Below are 22,865 nucleotides of genomic sequence, written 5' to 3'. Positions count from 1 at the left end.
CTTCTCTTCCAAATTCGTACAGTTATTGAGATAATTAAGTGACAACAGAAAAAGTGCTCAACAACATGTCTGAAACATAATAGGCATTCAATAAATATTAGTTTCCTCCCTTTCTCTTTACTGCATCAAATAGTTTAAAGCATCCTTGTCCTAATTCATCTTTGTTCCAACCTTAAAATCTCTGATTCTTTCCATTATCCCAAAGCACTAACCATCCTGAGAGCTTGACTCCAGAATAGTTGGCCCTTTACAAAATGATAAATCCATTTTAAACCTCCTTAAATAATCATTTACAACAATTCTTTTCATTATCTTGGATCAGATTATCTTGTCTGCTTATTTACATTAAGTAGCAAATGCTCAGCCTGCTAATATACACGGTCAATAACTAAAAAATTTCTAATTTAAGTTTTTCTTTAATTAAAGCATAACAGAGTTAAAGTTTCAAAGAATTGGAAATGATTCATAGGAGCTATGTTAGTTATTTTAATGTTAATTAAATCATGATCTTTACCATTATTTTTGTAGAACATCAAATTAAATATTCTCAGTATTGCATATATTATAGTTACATATATGTGAATAAAGATATTCATGTCAATAAAGGTATGATTATGCTGAGAATTAGTTCAGGTTTTTATGTACACTTTTGTAAATCATATCTTTTCTGTCTTTACGTTGCTTTGATTATTATGGGAATCTGAGACATGAATGGATTCCTCTGTATCTGAAATAGACCTGTCTGTAATCATGTAATCACTAATGTTTTTGTGTAAAGATATTTATGTTTCGAGAGCTTATTTTTTTTTCATAAAAGTATAATTTAAAGTTGCACTGATGAGTTTGATGAATTTTGACAGTCCTATACACCCGTATAACCACCACCCAAAATAAGCTAAAGAAGGCTTCTATTACCACAGCAAATTTTCACCTTTCCTCCTTGTTCCTTGTTCCAGAAAATTTTCTCCTTGTTTCTTTCTAGCCAATTCTCCACCTCGGAAGCAACTACTTTCTGATTTTTATCAACATAGATAAATTTTATTTCTTCTTGGATTTCCTAGAAGTGGAGTCATAGACACTTGTGTATTGCACTGTCTTCTGGCCTCCACTTCTGATGAGAAGTCAGAGATCATTCTTACAATTGTTTTCCTGTATGGAATGTGCTTTCTCCAGCACAAACTCCCCACCCTCTCCCCCTTCTTCCTTCAGCTACTTTTAAGATTTTATCTTTATTTTTCAGCAGTTTAACTATGGTATGTATATGTATGACATTTTTTGTATTTATTCTTTTAAAATAATTTTTTTAAAAAATAGTTACAAACAGAAAGGGAGGGAGGCAAACTATAAGAGACTCTTAAAGACAGAGAACAAACTGAGGGTTGATGAGGGAGTCGGGGAGAGGGGAAAATGGGTGATGGGTATTGAGGAGGACACTTGTTGGGATGAGCACTGGGCGTTGTATGTAAGCGATGAACCACGGGAATCTACCTCCAAAACCAAGAGCACATTTTACACACTGTACGTCAGCCAATTTGACAATAAATTATATTTTAAAAAAAGTAGTCTACATATTTTCCCTTTCCTTAATTAGCTGAACTAATGAAGAGGAACAATCCTAGATTATTTAAAATAATGAAATATTTAGTTCTCTGTGGAAGTGTTTTTGTATTGAAATTCAAATGAAACTGTGCTTCATGTAACACTGTACAAAGTAGATTATAGAAGAACTGGGGAGCTTTCTCTTGGTTCATGTCCATCCAAAAGATGTTAGAGATATGTACTGTAAAGCACTAAGAGAGTTGGTCTTTTCCTTAAAATTTCTGGGGTAAAAATTTTTCTGAAGCTCAAATAAATTAAGCATACTCTAAGATGACCTTGTATAAAAATTTAGGCACAAAAATTATTCTTTCAATTGCATTGGATAAAAATACATTGAGCAACTGGTTAAAAAACATTTTTAACTAAAAATTTACTCTTCCAAAAAATAAAATAAAACAATTTTTTTAATGTTTATTTTTTGAGAGAGAGGGAGAGAGAGAGCGCAAGCCAGAAAGGTTCAGAGAGACAAGGAGACACAGAATCTGAAGCAGGCTTTGGGCTATGAACTGTCAGCACAGACCCTGACGCAGGGCATGAACCCATGAACCATGAGATCGTGAACTGAGCTGAAGTCAGATGCATAACCTACTGAACCACCCAGGTGCCGCAACATTTTGGTATTTATCCTGCTTCGGGAGTGGGACGGTGACAAGGTTTATTGAATCTGTGGATTGATGTCATTCATCAGTTTTGGATCATTCTTGCCAATTATTTCTTCAAATATTTTTTTGCCTCATTCTCTGTCACCTTTACTTAAGAAATACAATTATACATGTATTAGATTATTTAATATCCTATATAGCCAGATCAGAACTGAGTCAAATTAATATATAGATGAACTGAGCTTGTTCTTTTAAAGGCTTTTAGCCTGGATTTTTCATCTCTTTTTCAGTTTGAATAATTTATTCTGACTCTCTTAAAATTTACTGATTCACTTTGTTTTGTTTTTTCTACAATTAAGCTAATTTTTTAAAAATTTAAAAAATTTTCAGATATTATATATTTCTAGGATTTCCTTTTTTATTATAATTTTCATTTCTCTGATAAAATTGCTCTCTTTTTTACTCATGTTGCCCAATTTTGACAATACATTCTGTAACATATTTATCATACCTAATTTAATGTTCCATCTGATAATTTCAATATCTGAAACATTTCTGTCTGCTTCTAATCACTGTCTCTTTTCTTGACCAAGGGTCACCTATTCCTTCTTCATAATTCTTGTAATTCGTTATTGTATGCTGATCATTGTATTAAAGAACTGAAACAAATCCCTTTATCCCCAGAACAAGGCACACCATTTCTTCAATCAGACAACTGTACTTGGGAACTAAGTCAAATTTATCTGCAGACAATCTAAGCTTGGTCAATTTTGTGTCTTTACTTAGCTTCAATTAACAACTGGCCTCAAATATTTTGAGGGCAGGATCATAACTTTCTTCAGCACAGCTTAGGATCTGAGCCCTGGTGAGATTCAAGAAATCTCAGCTGCTGCATAGACTGACTGTCAGCTTTTGGGTCACCATATAATTCTTTCTTCTCTTCAGTCCTGCCTCCAGACTTCTTCACATCGGAGTATTTCAGATTTTATGGGGCCTTTGTGGCATACTCAGTTAAGGAAGACTCCTTAGTAGCTTGGAGAGAGTTCTTCTAGCTTTTATGCCTCTCTGTAGTTAGAACTCTCTTTCTTTCCATATGGTAAAAGCTTTGGTGGAATTTCTCTCCGCAAATCTGTCCCCTTTTCACTCTTCAGCAGCTACTAGCAGGTCTTCAGGGAAGACTCAGAATGTGTTTCAAGGATCTCTCTCAGTGTTCCTGCCCTCCAGCCATTGGTATACTAGTTTTGTGCAGTTATAACAGCCTATGAAAGAGAGGTGGTTGGTGATGCAGACACACTCTATAATTGGAGCTCTTGGGATTTTTGTCCATCACACTAGCTTAAACCCAGCAATTAAAAGTTTGCTAAATGTTCAGCTGGTTTCTCTTTACTCCTCATCAATACTGAGTTCTTATTGCTCTGTAAGGGATGAAAGAAGTCATGAACTTCTTCTTTCTTGTGAAGGACTTGTCCCTTTCTGAATTTAGTTTATTTAGATTTCTTTTCTCATTCACTTTCTGGTGGATTAGAAAACAGAAACTGATTTTGAAAATCATCTTGCTTGTTGTTAAAATGGGAGCAAAGCACTCTTGTGATGTTGCACGCGGTAATGAGAAGCAGAAGTCCTATTAATCTTAGCTCATACACCATTTAGTGATTTTCTTAAACTTACAGCATTTATTTCATAAACAGTTTATAATCTTACTTATTGGATTAAAATAATGGATTCCTTAAGAAGTTATAAAAGGTCTTTTAAAGTTTGCTTAATCTGCAGTGTATCTCTGGTTCATTTCATGGAAATTTTAATTGAATTAAGATTCATTGCATCTGTTTTTATTATCAAGGTGTAAATAAGAAGCCACAATTCAGTCAATTTGATTTCGACTTTTTTTTGGACAAAATAAATTTTCAGGTTTCAGTTGTTTCAACCATGACTATTGAATGGTAATTTCAGAAGAGCAGAATTAAATGGTTTGGGGGTATTTTTCAAGGAAAATTCAATTTCACCCATTTTGCAAATAAAAATAAATAGATGAGTTGGCAAATAGTAAAGACATTGAATATTTATTTGTGATGAGCCATTTCTGACGGTTCAAGGTAATCCCTATAAAAGATGGCCAATAATTATATTAAAGTAATCAAACCAAAGCTTTCAAAAGATTAACGTAGCTCATCAGAATAATAGAATGGGAATATACCCAAGGTTAGAATAAAAGCTTTAAAAATTTAAAAGATGACTACACAAATTGGAAGTGCATGACCATGTAATCCATTTGTTTTCACAAATCACTATCTGGAATCATAAATATTTATTCACTCAAAGTAGAATGACCAGATGGTCACTTTAGGACAAAACACTGAACACACAACAAAGAGAAGATAAAAAGTCAGGAGGTCTGCCTTCTAATGCCAGCTCAGCCACGAAATCTAAAATGCTTAAGAAAGTTCTTTCCTCTCCCTGGATCTCTGTTTCTTCATTTAAAAAATTAGAGAACTGGGGACTTCTGAGTTTCTTCTGGGTTAGAGGCCACGTCACAGATGGTTTCAGGGTAATTTTCCCTGGATGTTAATTAGATGCCAATTTAAGGAGGGATGACATTTGTGAAAGTTGAAGAAAGGTAATAATTTTCATTCCTTCCATCATAGGATTTGGTTTGATTATAAAATATTAGTATTTATGTGTGAGCTGTAAAGTGGAGCATTGCTGGGTGTAGGAATCTGATTGCTCTGTGACAGGAGAAACATGCATGCAACATGTGAGGTGCCATTCTTCACACTCTGTTGAAATAGTAGACGTACAATCCTATTGACAGTTTCAAGCAACAAAAAAATACTGCCAGGGTTATTATATTTCTAAAGCCTTGACATTGTAAAATGAATGCACAAGGGAAATAATGGTCCATCAGATCCCTTTGCAGTTTTGTTATTATCTTTTGAATTATATAAAATAAGAGTGGCCAGTGCGCAGATACACACTTTAGTATTAACCTCAAATTATGTATTCACCTCATTAATTATTCCCATTGCATTCTTGTCACTAAGATGGTCTCTTAAATATTTAAGAGAAAATATCAAAAATTGTATCCATTTTGTATGTCCCTTGTTAACTGTCTCAAGAAACTTCATGTAAGATCTTTTTCTGCTTCTTTTGTTTTTTTACAAATGTTTTAGTTAAAATGCTTAAATTCCTAATCAACATTATATTCAAATAATCCTTGTTTCATCTTAATGTATAAAGTTCAAAATAACACCTTTTATTATTATAGATCTTAAAATTCTAAAACTTAATATTTATATGCAAGGCAATACTGTGGTAGTTAGTGCTTAAACATTAGGGCTTTGGAACCAGATGTATGGGCTGGAATCCCACCTCTAGCATTTACTAATGGTGTAACCTGGACAAGTTACTTCAAATTTCTGTGTCTCAATTTCCTCCACCTTTAAATGAGGATAATAATGTCTAATCAATAAGCTATTAAACCTAGGTCCAACATATTCTTTCATACAAACAGGTACAGTTGATCCTCATTATTCGGGAATTCCATATTTGCAAATTTTCCTACTCATAAGGATTTATTTGTACCCCCACATCAAAACATGTGGCCCATTTGTGGTCATCTGTAGACATGTACAGAGCAGTGAAAAATTTGAGTCACCCAACATGAATGTTGCCAACTGAGGTCAAACAAGGCAACACTCTGCCTTCTTAATTCAGCTCTTATATTTTAAACAAATGTCGTCTTTATAGTCTATGTAGGGCCACATATTTCCCATTTTTATGGGTTTGTTGCTGGTGGTGGTGGTGATTTAGGTGTCTAAAGTGGCTGCCTGGCATAGGACAGAGGTGGTGTCTGGTGCTCCGAAGCACAAGAAGGATGTGATGCACTTTATGAAGAAAAAAGTGTGTCGGGGGCTGATGGGCATGGAGGAGGGCACTTGTTGGAATGAGCACTGGGTGTTATATGGAAACCAACTTGACAATAAACTATTAAAAAAAAAAACTGTGTCAACGAGCTTAGTTCAGTCATGAATTATAATGATATTGTTGGTGAGTTCAGTGTTAACTAATCAAAAATATATATTAAGTGCTGTGTTTTTAAACAGAAACATGCATAAAACAAGATAATGTATTGATGGGTTGATGAAAATGGGACCACAGGTTTGCAGGAAGCTATCCCTGTATTTATAGACCGATGGCTCAGTATTCTATATTCAGTGACTTTATAGCACATAACTACTGTGAAGAGTGACAATCAACTACAGTTAAGTGAAATCTAAAGGTCTCTTTGACCTTTTAGAGAGAGAGTTCAGAATTTGTTTCCCATCAGGCCAGGCATTTTCAAAAGCATGGTGCCTTCTTTTCTCTTCCACGCAGTTAAGGAAGCTCTGAGTTCACAGGATTCAATCCTGTGCACTGCTCCTCATGGTGAAGCCAGGAAAGGGGTGGGGCTAGAGGAGGAAGCTGTGAACATCATAGCCCATGATTTCTGAGGCATTCACCCTGGCTGTCTCTGTTAAACAAAGGGCTTACAAAGTTAAAATCCAAACTGAGCATGGTTAGAGCCCACATTGGTAACCACCCTGGAGGTAGAAAGAACAATTCTAGGGCCTTGACTGTGTGTTGTTGATTTTCCTACTTTTCAGGCTTAGGGAAAACAATAGGAAAAACTAGGATGAAAGTGAACCCTTATTCTGTTGTTCTCAGGTATTATAAATTCCTTTGAGTGATTATACATCTTTTTAATTTTGGTGAAATCTGTATATTTTGTTGTAACTAAATGCATAAGACTTGGGGGTTTTGTAGAGCTCTAAAAACAGAGTTCTGAAAGACTCATGTTCTGGCATGCAAAACATTGAATGATGATGTGACAAGAAGCATAAGAAATGAATCGAGCATATAACCTTGAATCTGGAAAGAGTTCATTGCTCACTGAATACGCTAAAAAATAGAGTCTGCCATGAAATGAGCAGCAGTAGTAATAAGAGGAGGAGGGAGGAAAGGAGGAGGAAGGAAGAAGGGAAGGAAATATGATAGCTAATGAATGGAGCTGAAGAGTAGGAATTTCAGGCACTTAGTGTTAAAATGAATGTTAGCAGAGGAGCAGAACATTTAAGTGACAGGTTGATGCAAGGCTGTCTGATCCTGGCAAAGGAGTATCTGGGGACACACTGTAAAATACCTTCTTATCCAGGGCAGTGAGCCAGGGATGGGCAGGAAGAAATAAGCCTATATACAAGCAAGTTTGAAGCCATCCATGAGGTCACACTAAGCAGTCTGGGAGCTTGGACTCCATGCCTGGAGGTGATGTTAGGAAGCAAGAGAGGATGTTGTGTCCTTATTAGCAGTCCTTAGCATGGAATCAATTAAAATTAAATCTCACTGAATTTTAATAGGTTTATTATCCATTCCTCACTATCAGATAGCGATAGGTAATAAAGGAGTGGGGCAGCACCATGTTCAACCAATCCAGCCAATCTGTGGCTAAACTCTGTTTAAAATGGTGCCTTTCTATATATATAATCTAAAAAGTAAATAGAATAAGAAATCTCTAGAAACTTTATTTCTATAGATACGTGACTATATTCTGTTCCTCTGTGTTCATTTAAAAATGACTTTTGAGGTGGGGCGCCTGGGTGGCTCAGCCAGTTGGGCGTCTGACTTCAGTCCAGGTCATGATGTCACTGTTCGTGGGTTCGAGCCCAGCATCTGGCTCTGTGCTGACAGCTAGCTCAGAGCCTGGAGCCTGTTTCAGATTCTGTGTCTCCCTTTCTCTCTGACCCTCCCTTGCTCACGCTCTCTCTCTCTCTCTCTCTCTCTCAGAAATAAATAAAACATTAAAAAAATTTATAAAAATGACTTTTGAAAATTAGTAACTTTATCTCTACCGAATCTTGACAGTAAAAAAGGAAAACAAACAAACAAAAAACCAAAACAAGAATCTAGAAAGAAGTCAGGAAAGAACCTAAAAGAGTCAGGAAACCTAGAACAGCATAAGCATGGAAACTAGATGGGCTAAGTTGAGATAAAGGAGCTGGCCACTCTCCCATGAGGCCATGACTTACATGTAGAAAGCTATCTAGTGGCCTTGGCATGGGTCTTATGTGGAAATTCAAAAGATATGCACCACTAAGCAGTAAACCAACATATCAGGCAAGGATGCTTGATTTCACTAGGAAGGAGTATTCAGCAGTTTTGAGGACTTCTTATGGTCTTGAGCAACTGATTTATTCTTTACAAATGTTAAGTAATTTTGACAACAAAAATGAACTAAAGCAAAGAGGAAAATCTGGGCAGTACTGGGGCAATAAAGGGACTGGTTAGGGCTTAAGGCACCTTTGGGAACCATCATATGTAATATAGGGTCAGGATAAAATTGGAATATAAGAATGTTTAGAGGAGCATCTAAGTGTAGGGTGCAAAATGAAACATATTAGAAAAGCCTGTTAGAAGATTTTTTTCAGGAGCAAGAAGAAATAACTGATGGTCTGAATTAGAATGGAGGCAGACAGGAATGGACAAGGAAGGCCAGAAATGTCAGACACTTCAAAAGAAAAGTTAATAGGACTTGATGTTTGAGTCCGCTGGCTCTGAAAGAAAGAGGTCGATTTAAGATAACATTCAGGTTAATGGCTACAAAGTTACAAGGTAAGAGAAAGAGAAATTCATTACGAAGGTGATAACAATGGCCATGGAGAAGTATAGGTGTGGGTGTTGATGGGATAGCTACCACAATAAATTATAAAGCAGTAAATCAAATTAGACATATGTGTCTTGAGTAGAGCATATTGGTTATAAACTTAGCTCCCAAGTCACCAAAGAAAACTTGGCTTGTGGAAGAGGAAATATTCTGAAATAAGGCAAAATCTTTTCTGCCATAAAAAGTAACATAATCAAAGATCTGGGAATTAGGACATGAATTTCTTTAGGGATAATTTAGTTTACCTACATTAAACAGGAGATGTTAACCCAAAAGGCACATCATGAAACAAGAAAGTAGTAATAGCTCTATAATTCAATATATCTTAACATTCTAAGCAATATTTGTTTTGCCTTGATCAAGGGTTTATATTATATGCATAAATTCAGATTATATCTCTTAACTGCACAATCAACACATCTTCAGTCTATTAACTAGAATAAGATATTTTAGGAGACTTTTCTATCTACCAAGTTACAGTTACTTAACAAATCTATTGACCAGCATTCTTCAGACTGATTGCTAGGAATCCCCAAAGATGTATAGGTAAATTACAGTTGTTTAGAGCTGGTGACCTCTAAACAACAGAATGTTGGTAAGTGTGACTATTGTTTTTATGCGTCCTTGGCTTGGTTATGGTGCTCAACCGTTTGGTCAAACACAAGTCTAAATGTAACTATGACAATATATTGTCAATGTGATTAACATTTAAATCAGTAGACACTGAGTAAAGTAGATTACCCTCAATCATGTGAGCGGGTCTCATCCAATCAGTTGAAGGCCCTAGGGAAAAAGATGGAAGATCCCCAAAGAGGAAGAAATTTGGTCTCCAGACTGCCTTTTGACTCAAGCCTGCAAAATTAACTTCTGCTGGAATTTCCAACCTCGGGCCTGACCTGCACATTTCAGAATGATCAGCTCCACAATCATGTGAGCCAGTTCCTTAAAATAAACCTCCCTCTGTCTCTCTGCCTCTCTGAATACATACTTTTGGTTCTGTTTCTCTGGAACATCCTAATTCAGTGCGGAAAATGACTGTGGTGGTTACCTACAGAAACAAGACATGAAAACAAGTTCTTCTTTGTCACTGACTTCCTCTCCTTCTTAGAATAATACAATGAGTCTTTACACCTGCAGTGACACTACAAAGATCTTCTGTAACTATTTGGTAATGGTAGAATCCAAAGAGTAGATGAGTTCCTTTCAGAAGAAAAAGGAGATATCTGGGGGGATGTCAGTAGAGTAGTGTTGGAGGGGGGGGGGGGTTCCTAGACCTGTCAAGAATTTCAGATGACAGAAACTCTGGGTTTGAGAATCACTATTACACAACAGATGCAAAAGTAAGAGGAAGTTCCTTAAACAATGATGTATTCAATTTTTAATTTAAAAAAACATAATTTCCATTGTGTGTATGTATAATTAAGGCTAACCCATGCATGCATATTTATTAATAAAATGGATATTACAGAGCCTCTTTCCTGTTATCAATTACTAATGGACAGTATATTTATATTTCTTCTCTAACCCTATGATAAACTTATAGACTTCAACTTATTACTTTTGGCCCTGAAAACCCTATATTTCTGTGTGGACCCAGAGAATATGAACATATGTCTTGGTTATTTGAGCACAGAGAATTCAAGCAGCATATTCATAAAGCTCATATGCCATTTTGCTTTTCATTCTACTCATGGCAGATGCCACAGTTCAGAGGTAGAAAAGAATAGAAAAGACAAAATAATGACATTATAAGTAGCTGTCTTATTATCCTACAAAGAAGAGTTCCTTTACTTTCGGAGCTCTACTAGTCTATAAGTATTCTTGACCAAGGTCTTATTGATGTTATTCTGTACTTAACTTGTTCGCCATTAACAAATTAACTAACATAGTAAATATATATTGAGTGCTAGAAACTCTTATAGGCACTGGGAATAAATCTATGAACAACAAAAACAGACCCCCCTCCTAAAGCATAGTATTCGCCCATGGAGGCCAAGTGGGTGATTGGAAGGAAATCATGCACTATAAAACAAAAATCATCATATTTCTAAGATTGCAAAAAACAACATACAGAGCATCAAGGTAATTTCAAATTTGCTTCTATAAATTATACATTAAAAAAGTAATTATAAATAATTTAGCAAAAATGATTCATAACCTTTCCTCTAAATTTAAGATCATCTCCCTGGGAAGCTTTCTCTGACTGCCCTTCTTTCTCTGGGCTCCGATGACTCCCTGGAGCTACAGTTCATTACAGCGCGTAGGGCTGTAGTTGTCGAGCAGTTAATACCGTGACCTCCCTCAGCTGCATGGTCTGGATCCAAGCCTCAGCTCTGCCACTATTTGGGCAAGTGATACAATGTCTCATCTCTAAAGTAGAGATGAAAAATGGTACTTTCTTCAGGATTCTTGGGAGGAATTAAATGAGGTAAAGTAATCAAGTGCTTAGAGCTGTTCTTCACAGAGAGTATGCAAAATGCAAGTGTTAGCTCTTATTAGCAGAACATACGCAGTATTATAATGGCACTTATTTTTGTGATGTTTTCTCTTCCTTTGTCCTTGGGGGCCTCTGAATATATGGGTTGTATTTTATTTATCTCATATTCCTCTACTTTCCCTCAGTACCCGGAAGAGTACCTCGCAGAGTACAAAGAGTACAAAGCTGAGTCCATTAAACTTCTAAGAATTCATGAGGGTGTTTTTTAATGATACAGACAAAAATAAATTTTTTATATAAGTACTCTAAAATTACTTCATTCTGCAACCACACTTTAAATCCTGGGACATGGAGTGATAAACTAAAAATAAACCCGATCTCTTGATTTTAATTTTATTCATGCCAATTTTATTTATGTATTTACTCAGTGATTTTCATTGGTAACTCATAAACCAGTGACATCAGCATCATCTACGAATTTGTGAGAAATGTAAAATTCTTGGGCTCATCCCACATCTACTGTATCAGAAATTCTAAGCGAAGCCCAGCAATCTGACTTTTAACGAACCTTTCAAGTAATTCTGATGTCCACTAAGATTTAAGCAAAATGCTAAATGCAAGAGTGGGGGCTTCGTTCAAATAAAAAAATTTCCTGTGGGTAGCCAGGAAAACTGAGGTGAACCTCACAGAAAGCTATACAAAGAATGTCTGGGGCAGACATTTTCTTCATTCTATTCAAAGTTTCTCAAAGAGATTCCCTAGATGCCCTCTTTTGTTATGCTTACATATTTTATTTCTTCTTGTCAAGGGTAAAATATATTTATCTTTATTTATTTCCTAGAAAAATATACAATCTCACAGCAACCTCAGAAATAAGCATTGGTAGAAATACACCAACCACCACACACTATATTCTTACAGAGGTAATCTCCATTCAGATTGTGTGGGTAATAAGCACAGAGGATTTAATTTCTTTTAGTCAATCAGATATCATGGGTAGAGGTCATGCTTATTTCCCAGATTTCCATTATCGTCACCATTGTCTTCCATAAGGGTATAACTTTTTTTTAATGTTTTATTTATTTCTGAGAGAGAGAACAGGGAAGGGTCAGAGAAAGAGGGAGACACAGAATCTGAAACAGACTCCAGGTTCTGAGCTGGCTGTCAGCACAGAGTCCGATGTGGGGCTCGAACCCACGAACCGTAAGATCATGACTTGAGCCGAAGTTGGACACTTAACTGACTGAGCCACCCAGGCACCCCCATAAGGGTATAACTTTTGTCTTTCCAGCTCACCTTTCTGGCTTCCAGAATGAGGCAACCCAGGAACCAGTTCTCGGGACTGGAATGCTATGAAAGTAGTTGGAGACAGCGCAGCCTACTGCTTCAGTCTTCAAGCCTCACCTGTTCTTTATCATGTGCTATTAACTCTGCTCTTGTAGATTCTTCAATTCTGAGCCTGATAATGTTAACTTTTTTTAAAAATTATGTTATCCTGTCCCTTTATATTACACTACCTAGTTCATATTTGCCCTGTAGGCTTCTAGTCATTTCTTATCCCCATTTGGATATATCTCAACACAACCTTCAACTTTAGAGATGCTTCAAATGGGGGAAGGGTATATAACAAATGAAATTCAAGTCTACTACAACCTGAGAGGCAGTTAGTTGAAACTTTACATAATTCTCTTCTCTGTTTCTTCTCGGTAGTGCTTTCTTTCACTTGTTAACAGTTTGCATTATCTGAATCAGTCTGCATTTCCAATTACTTTTAGATGTTTTTGCAGAATTTGGGGGGTCTTGGGGAGTTAAAACTATACTTCTTATCTTCCCAGTATTTGCTCTACAAACACTATCTATTGATACAGACTTTCAGGAGAAAATGATAGGCCAAGTGATCCTTTTGATGCAAAGATTTGGGCAATACCTAGGTCCACTGGGGGACAGTTTGGCATTGATGAATGACTTTGTAAAATATAAATTATCATGCGGCATTTTCCCACTCCTACTCTCTGTGGTAGGAGAGGACATGGTTGACCACTCGTCTTCTCAGAAACATTTTCTTTATTTGATCTCAAGACATTACACTCCTACTTCAACAAGGGCTCCTTCTCCATCTCCTTTTATGGAAATTCCTCTTCCAGACCTCCAAATATTGCATTGCCCAGGACTCGACCTTTGCTCTGAACTACCCTCTCTACTGAATGGTCTCCTCTGGGCTATGGCTGTGGATACCATGATGACCCTGTAGCTGGGCTTTTGGTCATCTGCCAGCAAGTCCCACCATCTTTACCTGAAAATATCTACCAAGTAAGAGCATGTGTCATTACTTCCACTGCCATCACCAGATGATAGTCATCATCACATCTCCCCCAAGACTACCAGAATGGCCTCCTATCCAGCCTCCCTGTTGCCATTCTTACACACCTATAATCTGTTCTTTGCATAGTAGCAAAATATAATTTTTAAGATGTTTTTATTTATTTTTAAGAAAGAGAAAGATACAGCATGAGCAGGGGAGGGGCAGACAAAGAGGGAGACAGAGAATCTGAAGCAGGCTCTAGGCTCTGAGCTGTCAGCGCACAGCCTGATGCAGGGTTCGAACTCATGAACCGTGAGATAATGATCTGAGCTGAAGGTGGACGCTTAACCAACTGAGCCACCTAAGCACCCCGCAAAATACTAATTTTTAACATGTCAATTAGATGATACTAAACCATATTATAATCTTTGCATGGCATCTCATCACTTCTCAACTCTCTACCCTCTCACTTTATAATTCTGTTTTCTCATAAACAGAATTACTGTTTGAAGCAATATTTTATTTTGTTGTGGTTATTGAATTGCTATACTGTTGCTCTCATTAGGAGTTTCAGGAAGATAGACTTTTCTATAATGTCCACCTAGGAGCACCTATGAGAGTATCTGGCACTATGTTTACACTTATAATATAAATGAATGCATAAGATTGTTTCATAGATTCTTATAGATCAAAGTTCTTTTGACTAGGAGACAATATTGCATTTTCAGGCTTAACTTTATCATTTATAATCACAGATTTCTCAATGATCACAGAATACGTGTTGTTATGGTAATGGTAATAGGCATAATGAGAAAGAATTATGAATGCTGTTGAAATGTGAAGGGCTGACCATTCATAAATTGATGCTGGACTCAAGACTTCATATTGCTTATCTTCACAGTGTTAGGGTACATCCTGAGGCCAGGACGTTTCTTTGACTCTGCAGGACACACTGTTCTTTCTTACCTATGCTCTCTATGGACTCAAGGCCAGAGGTGCTTCATGTCTGGGGATAATTCAAGTGCCGGAAGGCCAAATTTTGGCCCTTCTATCAACCTTAATTTTTTTTTTCTTGCTTGCTTGCTTCCTTCCTTCCATCCTTTCTTTCTTTCTTAAAAATTTTTTCACTTCCTCCAATCACAGTTATGATGGTTATAAGCATAACTTTTCAAACTTTACATCTGGAGAAGTATAGAATCTTTGAAGAAATACTGTAAAAATGAATAACAGTAGTATAGTGCTAAAGGAATAGCTCTCTCTCTCGCTCTCTCCCTTTTTTTTTTTTTTTTTGGTTATTCAAGTGAAAGACATTTTAAAGAACTCAAAGTGGTTATTTATTTTATTACTACTTGATACAAACTGTACCATTAGTTCATGATATTAACTTGAGAGTATTCTAAAAAATGTCCTTGGTAGGAGATACAAAAATCTATACCTGTAGGTTGAGTTATCAAGAAAATGAAATGGGAAAATCTGTAATTTTATGGTCAATTTACATACTAAATCTCCAATTTACTCAATCACTACAAGTTTTGACAGCATGTTATATGTAAATCTTTCCCTAATTTAGTGAATTTTCTGAATGGTGATGTGTTTGTAAATGTAAAGTGAGTTTACATGACTATATTTTTTTCTACCACCTATTACTACTTATCCCAGATAAGGAATACTCTTGATCATTTATTTTCCTTTTACATTGATTATTTCATTGCTTCTGATTTTCTTTTCAAGTGGTTTAAAATGAAAATACATACAGGCTTCCAGTTATGGAATGAATAAGGCAAAGCATAAGGAATATAGTCAATGATATTGTAATAGCAATGTATCCAGACAGAGGGTAGCTACACTTGTGATGAACACAGCATAATGTAGAAACTTGTTGAATTATTATGTTGTATACCTGACACTAATGTAACACTGTGTGTCAACTATACTCAAAAGCATTTTAAAAAGAAAACTAAAAAGGTCCATACAACTTCATGTTTTGCAAAATTCATATTTTGGGAAGACAGCTAATTAAAAACTTTTTTGTAAAAATATCCATAACATTGATTCTATCTGTTCTTACTTTCATTTCAGGGAGTAAGAACAGTAATTCCTCATTTGTGAAAGCTCCTCTTTCCATATAGAACATATGTATACATTATAAGATACATTATAAGGTACATGGCTCAATACTATAGGTATCAAGGAAAGGAACAGCCAAAAATAATTAAAAATCATAATTTTAATGTAATAGTTTTGATGTTAACCATAAAATAATCAGAAATAAATCTTATAAAAGGTTTCAGGAATTTATAAAAACATAATTTTTTGAAAGATATGATTTAAAAAACCCAAGTAAATAAATTATAATGTTTTCTGGTTAGAAAGAGTTAAGTATGATAAAAGTGGCAATTTTAATCAAATTAAACTATTATTTTACTTCAATTTTACTAGGGTACTTAATGGAATTTGACAAGCTGATCCTAAATATCAAAGGATAAATAAATGAAGAAGAAGAGCAAAGTTAATCTTAAGAATGAGGTGGAGATCAGCTCTAATAGATATCAAGTTTTATAATGAACTTAATGATAGATGCCTACATACAATACTATATAAACTAAAAAACAAGGAGCAAATTAAGTGGATATTTGCAATGTATAAAACTGGCAAATAGTTACTATCCAGCATATACATATTGAAAAAGAAAAATAATCCCAAATTCAATAAGAAAAAGATAAGTGCCAATAGGAACACATGAAGTCTATTTAATGGAAATTCACTGGAGAAAAATAAAATTGTAAACAGAAGAAAAGATGTACAGCTATATTAATAATGACAATATTAATTAAAGATATCATTTCACACCTGTCAGACTGGCAGACAGGAGTGAAAACAACCATGGCATAATGGCACAGAATAGCATTTTACTTATTATAAATGAAGTGACAGGGAACTAAATCCAGAATTTACTAAAATCAGCTTGAAAAGAAAAGAGGATGGAGCAACAATATAACAGTTTTGATTAATACAACATTATGGCCATACTTTCAAAGAACCATAGGTATCTGTGTGTAATTTCATGGCTCACCATTAGGGCAAGTCAATACCAAGTGTACTCTATAAATTCCTTATGACTATCTTCCACAGTGTCCTAATCTCCAATTTATTTCAGCTAAAATATAGAGTAATAATTAATAAATTTTAAATAAATAAAAAATTTCAGCAAATAATTGTAGAATTGCCCTCAGGGATAGACATCTGGAATAATTCCTGATTATTTGCTAAATTTACCTCTCAGTGCATCTCTGGAAGTGTTTCTATGGAAGTTCTTAACAGCCTAACAGTTCTTTCCCAAAGTCTCTTGTTCAATTAATTTCACTTTACATAAAAAGGCCTCTCAAATCTTATCATGGATTTAACTTCAACACCATAAAAATATGGTGCAGGCGCAGGAGTCAACATGGTGGAGAAGGAAGGGGACCCAAAGCTCCCTCATCCCTCAAACAGCAGTATTGAGGCCAGACGACTTGGAATTACAGGAATCCAGGATACAGAGTGATGGATACATCTCCAGAGGTCCACCGTGACAACTTGGCATGACTTAGGTGCATGACTTCACGCTGGGAGAGATAAACAGGCAGCGTAGGAGTGGAAGGAAGGGATCCCCTTCAGTGGAGAGACAAAAGGAAGAGAAAGAGAGGCAGAGAGAAAGTATAGGACTGTATTTGGACAAGAGAAAAATCACAGTCCAGGGAATGGGAAAACGGAGAAACAACCAATTTTTTACTGCAGGTTTTTCTTTGGACTGGGGCCGACTGCCCTGTGAGTACCCCTGTGGAAGAGCAGAGGCAGCCCCGGATTTGGCAGCCAGCTAAGAGACTCAGTCAAAGAGAGCCATCCCCTGCCTTGAGTGCGCCGGGAAGAAGGCAGATAGCCACTCTAAGGACAAAAGACTCTGAAGGCTACTGCCAGCCAGAGGTTGTTTGTTGGCTGGGTGGAGTGGCCTGTGGCACGCAGGGCAGGATCTTTTAAGACATTGGGGGTTTGGATCCCAGCCGCGCACTGAGGAGGCAGAGCAGACTGTGGAGTTGGACAAACCAGCCCGCTCACACCCGTGTGGCACTATGAGAACAGCCTCAACAGAGTGGTTTGGGACACTCAGTCTGGGGAGGAGAGGCTGGGGTGTCACCATTTTTCTCCTCATCACCATCAATGTGGGGTTTTAGGGAACAGAGAAGGGGCCTATGCCTACAGAAAACTATACCCCTCCATGCCTGGTAACTGCATATCTAACAGAGCAAGAGTGACACTGAATGAACCAGACAGCACCTCCTCTGAACTGGCAGTAACCAGTTCCATGGCACCATCAGATACCAGTCCAACAGTTTTACATTTTCTGATTTGATTCTTGGTCAATTCTTTATATATACATATATGTATATATACATATATATATAATTCTTTATATATATATTTAAATTATTTATTTATATATATTTTTAATTTATTTATTTATTTATTTATCCCATTTCTTTTTTTCCCCTTATTTCTTTCCTTCTCTAGTCTGGTTGTTCTGGTTCGTGGTTTGTTTAAGTGGAGATTTTTAATCTATTATTTTTAAACCTCTTCTATATCTCCTTCTTTATTTTTTTTTTCTCTCTCTCTGGATTAAGCTGTATAGTTTCTCTGATTCTCTGACTGGTCATTTTTTTCTTCTCTCCTGCTCCTGTCATTTCTCTTTTTATATGGGATAAGGCTTCTTCTACCACCCCTGCCTTTTAAAAACTTTTTCCAGGGTTGCTTCAAAGAACAAATCAAAGCACATCTGTCAGAAGGTCCAAACGACTACTACGAGCAGGGAGATAAAGCAACCAGAGTCACAACAGAGAGCATATAACACACTCCAAAAACATCTCCTGAAGGGTCAGGCCCTGGACAGTATATGGCCCCTTTTTAATATAGAAGTTCCAACAGGTAGAAGACATATAAGAAGCTATTAAACACATAAGAGAAAACTAGCCAAAATGACAAAATGGAAGCATTCTCATCAATAGAAATTCCAGAAAATATGACAGCTAGAGAATTGCTCAAGGCAGATATAAACAATATATCTGAGTAAGAATTTAGAGTAATAGTTATAAGATTAATAGCTGGGCTTGAAAAAAAGCAAAGAAGACAGCAGAGAATCTACTGCTGCAGAGAAAAAGGAATTAAGAAATAGTCATGACAAATTAAGAAACGCTGAAATTGAGGTGCAAAATAAACTAGCTGTAGTGACATCAAGGATGGAGGAAGCAGAGAGGAGAGTAAACGAAATAGAAGATAAAATTATGGAAAATGATGAAGCTGAGGAAAAGAAATATAAATCAATAACTAGACAATGAAGGGAAAATTAGAAAACTAAGTGATTCAATGAAACATAATAACATCTGTATCATAGGAGTTCCGTAAGAAGAAGAAAAGAGAGAAAGGGGCAGAAGGTTTACTTGAACGAATGATAGCTGAGAATTTGCCTAAGCAGACATCCAAATTCAGGAGGCACAGAGAACTCCTGTGAACTGCAGGGTACTTTAATACTCTACTTACAGCAATGGACAGATCATCTAGGCAGAAAACCAATAAAGAAAGAATGATCTTGAATGATACACTGGACCTGATGGACTTGACAGATATATTCAGAACTTCTCATCCAAAAGCAGCAGAATACACATTCTTCTCGAGTGCACCTGAAACATTCTCCAAGATACATCACATACTGGGTCACAAAACAGCCCTCAGTAAAAATAAAAGAATTGAGATCATACCATGCATCTTTTCAGATCACAATGCTATGAAACCTGAAATCAACCACAAGATAAAATTTGGAAAGCCTCCAAATGCATGGGTGTTAAAGAACATCCTACTAAAGAATGAATGGGTCAACCAAGCAGTTAAAGAAGAAGTTAAAAAATACATGAAAGTAAATGAAAATGAACACATGACAGTCCAAAATCTTTGGGATGCAGCAAAGGAAGTCCTCAGAGGAAAATACACTGCAATCCGTGGCTATTTCAACAAACAAGAAAAATCCTAAATACAGAATCTAACCTCACACCTAAAGGAACTAGTATCAGAACAGCAAAGAAACCCCAAATCCAGCAGCAGAAGAGAAATAATAAAGATTAGAGCAGAAATAAACAGTATAGGATCAAAATAAAAACAAAAACAAGGGAACAGATCAATGAATCTAAGACCCGGTTTTTTGTAAAAATACACAAAATTAAGAAAACCCCGAGCCAGACTTCTCAAAAATAAAAGAGAGGACCCAAATAGATAAAATCACAAATGAAATAGGAACAGATCACAATGAACATCACAGAAATTCAAACAATTATTAGAGAATACTATGAAAAATTATATGCCAACAAACTGGACAACCTGTAAGAAATGGACAAATTCCAAAACACCCACACACTCAAAATGGGAAGAAATAGAAGATTTGAACAGACTCATAGCCAGTGAAAAAAATCAAATCAATTATCAAAAATCTCCCAACAAATAAGAGTCTTGGGCCAGAGGGTTTACCAGGGGAATTCTACCAGACATCTAAAGCAGAGTTAATACCTATCCATCTCAAGCTGTTCCAAAAAATATTAATGGAAGGAAAACTTTCAGACTCATTCTGTAAAGCCAGCATTACCTTGATTCCCAAACCAGAGACCTCACTAAAAAGGAGAATTACAGGCCAGTATCCCTGATGAATGTGACTGTGAAAATTCTCAACAAGATACTAGCAAATCGAGTTCAACAGTGTATTAAAAAAATTATTCACCATGATCAAGTGGGATTCATTCTTGGGCTGCAGGGCTGGTTCAATATTTGCAAATCAATCAATGTGACACATCACATCAATTAAAAAAAAAAAGACAAGAACCATATGATCTGTCAATAGATGCAGAAAAAGCATTTGACAAAATACAGCATCCTTTCTTATTAAGAACCCTCAAGAAAGTCAAGATAGAAAGAACATACCTTAACATCATAAAAGACATATGAAAGCCCACAGCTAATATCATCCTCAATGGGGAAAAACTGAGAGCTTCCTCCCTGAGATCAGGAACATGACAAGGATATTCTCTCTCACCATTGCTGTTTAACATAGTGTTGGAAGTCCTAACCTCAGCAATCAGACAACAAAATGAAATAAAAGGCTTCCAAATTGGCAAAAAAGAAGTCAAACTTTCACTTTTTGCAGATGACATGATACTCTACATGGAAAACCCAAAAGACTCCACCAAAAAGTTGCTAGAACTGATACATGAATTCAGCAAAGTCACAGGATACAAAATCAATGTACAGGAATCTGTTGCATTTCTATACACCAATAATGAAGCAATGGAAAGAGAAATAAAAAAATTGATCCAATATACAATTGCACTGAGAACCAAAAAAATATCTAGGAATAAACCTAACTAAAGATGTAAAAGATCTTTTGCTGAAAACTACAGAAAATTTATGAAGGAAATTGAAGAAGACACAAACAAATGGAAAAACATTCCATGCTCATGGACTGGAAGAACAAACATTGTTAAAATGTCAATATTACCCAAAGGAGTCTACACATTCAATGCAATCCCAATCGAAATTGCACTGGCATTCTTCTCAAAGCTGGAGCAAACAATCCTAAAATTTGTATGGAACCACAAAAGACCCTGAATAGCCAAAGTAATGTTGAAAAAGAAAACGAAAGCTGGAGGAATCTGAATTTCAGACTTTAGCCTCTACTACAAAGCTATAATCACCAAGACAATATGGTATTGGCAAAAAAACAGACACACAGAACAATGGAATAGAATAGAGAACTTAGAACTGTACCTGCAAATGCATGGCCAGCTAATCTTTGACAAAGCAGGAAAAAGTATCCAATGGAAAAAAGACAGTTTCTTTAGCAAATGGTGCTGGGAGAACTGGACAGCAACATGCAGAAGAATGAACCTGAACCACTTTCTTACTCCATACACAAAAATAAACTCAAAATGGATAAAGGACCTGAATATGAGACGGGAAACCATCAAAACAGTAGAGAAGAAAATAAGCAACAACCTCTTTGACCTCAGCTGCAGCAATTTCTTGCTCAACACGTCTCCAAAGGCAAGGGCAATAAAAGCAAAAATGAACTATTGGGATCTCATCAACATATAAAGCTTCTGCACTGCAAAGAAAACAATCAACAAAACTAAAAGGCAGAATGGGACAGAATGGGAGAAGATATTTGCAAATGACATACTAGGATAAAAAGTTTATATCCAAAATATATAAAGAACTTAGCAAACTTAAAACCTGAAAAATAATCCAGTGAAGAAATGGGCAGAAGACATGAATAGACACTTTTCCAAGGAAGATACCTAGGTGGCCAGCAGACACATGAAAAGATGCTCAACATCGCTCATCATCAGGCAAATACAAATCAAAGTCACACTGAAATACCATCTCACACTGCTCAGACTGGCTAAAATTAACAACTCAGGAAACATCAGATGTTGGAGAGGATGTGGAGAAACAAGAACCCTCTCACACTGCTGGTGGGAATGCAAACTAGTGCAGCTGCTCTGCAAAACAGTGTGGAGGTTCCTCAAAAAATTAAAAATAGAACTACCCTACCACCCAGCAATAGCACTACTAGGTATTTATCCAAATCATACAGGAGTGCTGATGCATACAGGCACATGTACCCCAATGTTTATAGCAGTGTTTTCAACAATAGCCAAATTATGGAAAGAGCCCAAATGTTCCATCAACTAACGAATGGATAAAGAAGACGTGGTTTATATATACAATGGAATACTACCTGGCAATGAGAAGCAAAAATCCTGTCATTAGCAACAATATGGATGAAACTGGAAGGTGTTAGGCTAAGTGAAATAAGTAAATCAGAGAAAGACAGATACCATATGTTTTTACCCATGTGGAACTTGAGAAACATAACAGAAGACCATGGGGGAAGGGAAGGGGAACAATAGTTTTAAACAGAGAGGGAGGCAAACCATAAGAGACTCAAAAATACAGAGAACAATCCAAGGGCTCATGGAGGAAACGGAGGAGAGGGGAAAATGGGTGATGGACATTCAGTAGGGCACTTGTTGGGATGAGCACTGGATTTGTATATAAATGATGAATCATGAGAATCTACCCCAAAACCAAGAGCACACTGGATACACTGTATGTTAGCTAACTTGACAATAAATTATATTAAAAAAATAAAAATAA

General features: G+C 36.2%; 1 protein-coding gene across 5 annotated transcripts in view; it reads right to left on the bottom strand.

The window, feature by feature from the left end:
* Positions 1–22,865, bottom strand: part of BANK1 (B cell scaffold protein with ankyrin repeats 1) — a 301,708-nt gene that overhangs the window by 159,155 nt on the left and 119,688 nt on the right. The window lies entirely within an intron of this gene.

The sequence above is a fragment of the Hyaena hyaena genome, unplaced genomic scaffold (genome assembly GCF_003009895.1).
Source record: "Hyaena hyaena isolate Hyena2069 unplaced genomic scaffold, ASM300989v1 scaffold_1084, whole genome shotgun sequence".
NCBI lineage: Eukaryota > Metazoa > Chordata > Mammalia > Carnivora > Hyaenidae > Hyaena > Hyaena hyaena.
Note: the sequence above shows the minus strand (reverse complement) of the source record. Positions and strands in the feature narration are given on the sequence as shown.